We start from the raw sequence: 7,182 nt of genomic DNA on the forward strand, positions 1-7,182 counted from the left end.
TCTGTAACCTCCATTGACCCCAGTCCATCCTTTGACCTCCATTGACCTCGGAGGACCCTGTGTTATCCAGTCTTCCCAGAGCATTCTGTGTCACCCATTGACTCCAGAGCATCCTGTAACCTTCATTGGCACCAGAGCTTCCTGTAACCTCCATTGACCCCAGAGCATCCTATAACCTCCATTGATCCCAAAGCATCCTGTAACCTGCATTGACCCCAGAGCTTCCAGTAACCTCCATTGACCCCAGAGCATCCTATAACCTCCATTGACCCCAAAGCATCCTGTAACCTGCATTGACCCCAGAGCTTCCAGTAACCTCCATTGACCCCAGAGCATCCTATAACCTCCATTGACCCCAAAGCATCCTATTACCTCCATTGACCCCAGAGCATCCTATAACCTCCATTGACCCCAGAGCATCCCTGTAATCTCCATTGACCCCAAAGCATCCTGTAACCTCCATTGACCCCAGAGCTTCCAGTAACCTCCATTGACCCCAGAGCATCCTATAACCTCCATTGACCCCAAAGCATCCTGTAACCTCCATTGACCCCAGAGCATCCTATAACCTCCATTGACCCCAGAGCATCCTATAACCTCCATTGACCCCAGAGCATCCTATAACCTCCATTGACCCCAGAGCATCCTATAACCTCCATTGACCCCAGAGCATCCTATAACCTCCATTGACCCCATAGCATCCCTGTAATCTCCATTGACCCCAAAGCATCCTGTAACCTCCATTGACTCCACAGCAATCTGGGACCTCCATTGACCCTGGAACACCCTGTGTTACCCAGTCTTACCAAAGCATCATGGGTCACCTATTGACCCCATAACACCCTGTGTCACCCAGTGCAACCCCTACCCACCCCATGACTCCAGTGCATTACAGAGAATCCTGTGTCATCCTGGGACTCCAGAGCACCACAAGCTGCCTCCATGACACCGGTGTCTCCACACAGTTTCAGGGACACTTCTATAATCCCCCGGGACTGTCTCTTTCTCAGCGGATAGACTGTGTTATCTCAAAGAGACTGTCCATCTCCCTGTTCCTATCTCGGACTACAAACGTGTCCCTATGCTGCGGACAATAAGGTAGGGAGAGTGCTTGAGTAGTTTAGCAAAAGACAGCAGGAAAGGCTGACACCACTCGGACCACAAAATGCTGCGTGTTGTCAGCCCACAATAGTGAGATTAGGAGCTGATCAAAGGGTATTTGTCTTGCAGGGTCCTTAAAGGGACAGAAATTTTTTATTTTGCATTGACATTCCCTTTAGACTCTTGAAATGAAGAAGAATCGAAGCGATGCACAGAGCGGGATTTCCTGGATAGTAGCGGTATGAGTGTTCACCTCATGGAGAGCCACGTGCACATTTCCCCCACGTGTTCCCTTACAAATCCAGGTTTTACAGTGTAAAGCGGCTGACGTGTTCACTTTAAGCCCCCGGAAAAGTCTTCCTTCGCTCATACTAATTTTTTCACTCTCTTTATAACTTCGTCCAATCTTTGTAAATAAAGATCTTTATAAACAGCCGGAATGTGGGGGTGACGTGTGTGTGCGGAATGGGGCACCGGTCCTGGGGGGGGGCGTTTGCTGCAATGAACACATGGGCCCTGTTTATGAACACCATGTACAGGGGCGGAGCATGGCAGACACAATCAAGGAGCAGCTCGTTATGGCTTCAGGAGCGGGGACAACGCTGCAGAGACTGAATGAGGTGGCAGATCGCGGCAACGCCAACCAGGAACAGCAACTCAAGAAGAAATTGTAAGTCTTGTAACAATTACCAGAGACACTCATAGGGGTCAATTTATAAACAATTTGCAGAGCCTTTCACTCTGACAATCTCTGTGAACGTTCTATCAGTGCGTAAAAAAAAAAAAGCGCCCATCCTGTGAAGTACTGTCGCCTGTTAGCGCCGGTGCACTTTGTTTTTTGTATTGTTCTTTCAGTGCGAATGGATGCACAAAATGAATGTTAGTTTGCTGTATGCGTAATGTAATTTTGAATGTCATCGTGTAGTACCATATTATGGCCACTGGATGGAGCCGAGGAGCATATGAAATAAAGGCTTCTCTCTTCTGCTCCACAGCTCCATCTAGTGGCCATAATGGGGTATTTTACATATAGTACTGCATTCCAATTGGAAACAAAGGGGGCTATTCACAAAGCTGCCGAAGGCAGCGGAGTGAACAACCCAGCCGAAGTGAAGTGAGCCGAACGACGTTCGGCTATTCACTCCGGCTCAGTACGGCTGATTTCAGCTGTACATCGGCTGGCTTCGGTCAGCCGAACATGCTCTGGAGTGTTCAGCTGAGCCAAAGTGCGGAACGGCTTCAAGTCAGCCGATCCAACATCTGGATCGGTTGACCCAAAGCTCCGGCAGCTCACTCGCTGCCGTTCGCCCCCTATTCTCATATATTCTCATAGGGGCCGAACGGCAGCGAGTGAATAGCCGGATGCCGCCGAGCAGCATTCAGCTCGGATAGTCTGCTCGGTACCTCCGAGGTACCGACAACATTTAGGTTCGTGTTCATAGCTGCTGCTCCCGGCCACCACTAGGGGGAGCCAAAGGTAGGACAATGGCGACCTTGTATTGGGCTAATTATGCCATCATTCTGTGTGCTGGGGTAGCTGATGCAGGAAGAGACTATGTAGACACGCAGCTATGGAAAGTGACAGCCGGCGGTGTCAGCTAATCGAGCTCCATTGTACTGTACAGTCTAATGCTGATCATATAGAGTCATGAGCACTAGGCATGAGCTCAGGTTCTGACCCAACCCGGTCCAAACATGAGCTGCTCTGAACCTGGAAGGAGCTCTTTGTGAACAGGGAAGGAAGCGCCATCTGTGTCACCCAATCAGCTGCGGGTGGGGAATTCCCCGCCCCCAGGTTGACGTAAGCAAAGAGTGCAGTGACATCATTGACCTTATAAGGCTAAATGATTTTTACCTAGTGGGGATTGGTCACTCCAGAGAACACGCCTCCCCTTCTCTAGAGTCCAGTGGCGGCGCGCTTTACACCGCGGCATCCCACGCTTTGCATTGCACTTGGTGATGTGCGGCTTGGATGCAGCTGCTCGGCCATGGAAACCCATTCCATGGAGCTCTCTACGCACTGTTGTTGCGCCAATCTGAAGGCCGCATGGAGTTTGGAGGTCTGTAGCCATTGACTCTGCAGACAGTTGGCGACTTCTGCGCACTGTGCGCTTCAGCATGCGCTGACCCCGCTCTGTCATGTGACGTGGCCGACCACTTCCTGGCTGAGTTGCTGTTGTTCCCAGTTGCTGCCACTTTGTTATAATCCCAGTAACAGGCGACCGCGGCGGAATATTTAGTAGCCGGGAAATGTCACGGACGGACTTATTGCTCAGGTGACAACCTATCACGGCGCCACGCTTGTAGTCACTGAGCTCCTGAGAGCGACCCGTTCTCTCACCAATGTCTGTAGAAGCGTCTGCATGCCGAGGTGCCTCATCCTATACACCGGGGGCCATGGAGGGGATTGGAACACCTGAATCCAATGATTTGGAGGGGGAGGGGCCCAATACATTTGGCAATATAGTGTATGTCAAGGCACAGTGTCATCGGTTGCTGGGCGGGCAGGGAAACTGGGCACAGCATTCACCCATTTGATGAACCCTCAGCAGCTTGGGTTTGGGTGGAACTCATGGACACCGGAGCCCGTCCCTAAATATCATCAAAAGACCACAAATGAGATTGTTTCAGATCGATTTGATGTAAACGCATTCCACAATTTATGATATGGTATAAGTGTAAAGGCGCCCATACACCTTACGATTATCGGACGAAACTTTTCGTCCGATGATCGAATAGTCGTACGGCGGCCCCGCCCTGCCCCGATGATCGCAAGAATAATTTATCCGTAATTAACCAAAAGCACCTCGGACGAAATGCGGTCATTGATTTGCCGTATTTCCGTTAGCGCACCGCGCAGTGTACATCGTACGGCTTTTGACGGACGGAAACGCCGGCAACCTTACGACAATCGTACGATCGAGCAAAATTTTCAAACACGTCTGACCGTCAAAAGTCGTACGATTGTACGGTAATGCCGGTCGGACACGGCAACGCACACATACGATTGTCGGACGAAAAAGTCCGTCGCATACGATTATCGTCCGATAATCTTTAAACCTTTAAACGCCGCAAATAAAGCCAACGCATGTCACGTGGAGGCCTACGAAGCCGTACACAGTGAGGAACATCTTCCATGTAAAAGTGGAGGAGAGTTACAGAGAATACAATGAAAGCTGAAAAGAGGAAATCAGGCTGGCGACATTTCAAAACAAATGTCAGGTTGCTAAAAAAAAGAGGAAGTCGAGTCTCCAAATAAAAAATAATAAAGTTAAATACAACAATAGTGAGACGAGAGAACGTAAGAGTTCTAACATTATAGCGGAGACAAAGAGAAAGCAGAACTAATACATTGTATCTGTTACTCTGTATGAGAAGGAACCACTGATAGCACCATCCCAGTATTGTACACGTGTAGAATATAAGGATGGTAATCAGGGGGCGTCACTAGAAATCACAGGGCCCCATAGCAAAATGTAGTATGGGGCCCCGTGATTGCTAGTTATGCCCCTTGCAGAGCCCGCCTGAGAGTGACCCTGCAGAGCCCTCCTGAGAGTGAGACAATAACACAATAGGGTCCGTTTAAAAACAAAGAAGTCAAGGCAACTAGGCTTGCTGTATTTTCCGTTTCACTGGTCAGACCTTCAAGAAAAATACAGCAGGTCCAGTTGCCTTGACTTTTTTTTGTTACAGATATACCATGTGACCCGGATGAATGAGAACCTTCACAGACCCCTAGGAAAGAAGTCATTATAGAGGTATAAATATTTATTTCCTACGTATGCCCCTCGGCTCCATCTAGTGGCCGCAATGTAGTATTACAATGAGATACTTCTTGTCTTAAAGGAGAACTATGGGGGTCAGGGCTTTTCCCCATAGTTCTCCTTAGGGTAACGGGAGGACACAAACTAGCATCCTCCCGCCACCCTAAGCTCAGTATATAGGGAGCTACAGCTCGCGGTATACTGAGACGCTGGAGCGGATCCCGATGTAGAAGACGGGATCCGCCCAGCTGCGTGAGTGACAGCTGGCTCTGCCTATCTAGAGGCAGAGCCAGCTGTACCCGCCCCCTCCCCCGTCCGTTCCGCCAGTCAGCGCTGGCGGATCAGAGCGGGGAGGGGGGGAATTCAGCCCCTCCCCTGTCACGCCAGAGAGCCATGACAGGATCGAGAGGTGAGCGAGCGCCGGTATGTGTTCGCTCACCTCCCGATCTACTGAGCCGACCTGTGACAGTCTCATTGTCACAGGTCGGCTAGAACTATGAGGTGAGTGAAAAGCGCTCACCTCATAGTTCTCCTTTAAGACAAAACAGGAAGTGAGAGGAAATCCCCCCAAAATGAAGGAAATTGACATTTTAGGCATTTGTCCCCATTGGGAGAGTTCCCATCACCTCTTGCGATCACAACAACTCTAAAATGTAGGATTTCTTGGTGAATGAGAGCGGATATTTTGCTGCGTTCAGAGGCAGCTAAGAACCGACCTCAGGACGTAGCTGCACTCCGCGCTATGCCATGCATGCTGCCCGCTTAGCTGCAGCCAGTGTGTGTGCATCCAGAAATGCCGTCCCTGGGCGCCACACTGCAGCTGATCTTTTCCCCATCACTGACTTACCATGCCTTGTTGTACATTGTGTCTCTGTGTGAAGGCGGCCATCTTGGTAGAGGAGTAGGGATTTGCTGATGTCATGTCATACCCCAACATGTATACCCCCATCATACCAGGAACATACCCCAACATTTCTACCCCACCATACCAGGAACATATTCCAACATTTATACCCCCATCATACCAGGAACATACCCCAACATTTATACCCCACCATACCAGGAACATACCCCAACATTTATACCCCCATCATACCAGGAACATATCCTAACATTTATACCCCACCATACCAGGAACATACCAACATTAATATGCCACCATACCAGGAACATACCCCAACATTTATACCCCCATCATACCAGGAACATACCCCAACATTTATACCCCACCATACCAGGAACATACCCCAACATGTATACCCCCATCATACCAGGAACATATCCCAACATTTATACCCCCATCATACCAGGAACATACCCCAACATTTATACCCCACCATACCAGGAACATACCCCAACATGTATACCCCCATCATACCAGGAACATATCCTAACATTTATACCCCACCATACCAGGAACATACCAACATTAATATGCCACCATACCAGGAACATACCCCAACATTTATACCCCCACCATACCAGGAACATAGCCCAACATGTACAGTATGCCTTCACCATACCTGGAGCATACCTGGACAGGATCTTAACTCACAGCCTACTGCAAACTACAATGTGCTTTTCATAGTTGGATTCAAGGATTACACCGAGGTCACTGACCTGCTTGAACAAATCCTCAGAAGCTCTGGGGAAAGGAAAGCAACTTTGCAAGCGCCTCCAGTGCCAACGTGCTAACATCTCATACTCCAAGTCCAGGGAAAGACCCATCCGAAGAAAGCAGAAGAGATATGAGACACCAACCATCGTTTATTAATATATTCATACAAAACACCGTGCGAGGTGACATAGTCATTGTGTTTTCTCTCTCTGGTTCGAGTTTGTGAGGATCCATCAATAATGTGAAGGCTTCGTGCAGAGCTCTCACCCGGCAGCTTCTGTGACCGGGCAGGTTTGGCATCACACAAGTGTGATCTTGTCACTCCTACAAAAGGTCTCTCGCATTGCCTTGGCATTCATACATGGGTTATGTACCCAGCGTGGCTCTCCCGGCTGAGCAGTGCCTTGCTCTTTGGCCAATGAACTCATTGAGTGCCCGGGGCTGTAAAGTGGGCAAAACATTGTACAAATGTATTTGTATTCTGCCCGCAGTGATGATATTTTCTGTACACTTCAGTGAAATGTGAAATAGTGCGGGTGGATATTGCAAATTCCCTTTTCCTGCCAGCAGGTGGAGCTTAGGTTCCTTTTCACATGTTTACCGGGCTCGTCTTAGCTACTTTGTGGTAATCAAGACTGTTGTTTACAGAGCTAACGATTGAATTAAAACACAGTTGTATAAATCACAGGAATGATTCAC

This window comes from Nanorana parkeri, unplaced genomic scaffold, assembly GCF_000935625.1.
Source record: "Nanorana parkeri isolate BGI_ZX_2015 unplaced genomic scaffold, ASM93562v1 scaffold1330, whole genome shotgun sequence".
In the NCBI taxonomy this organism is placed as follows: domain Eukaryota; kingdom Metazoa; phylum Chordata; class Amphibia; order Anura; family Dicroglossidae; genus Nanorana; species Nanorana parkeri.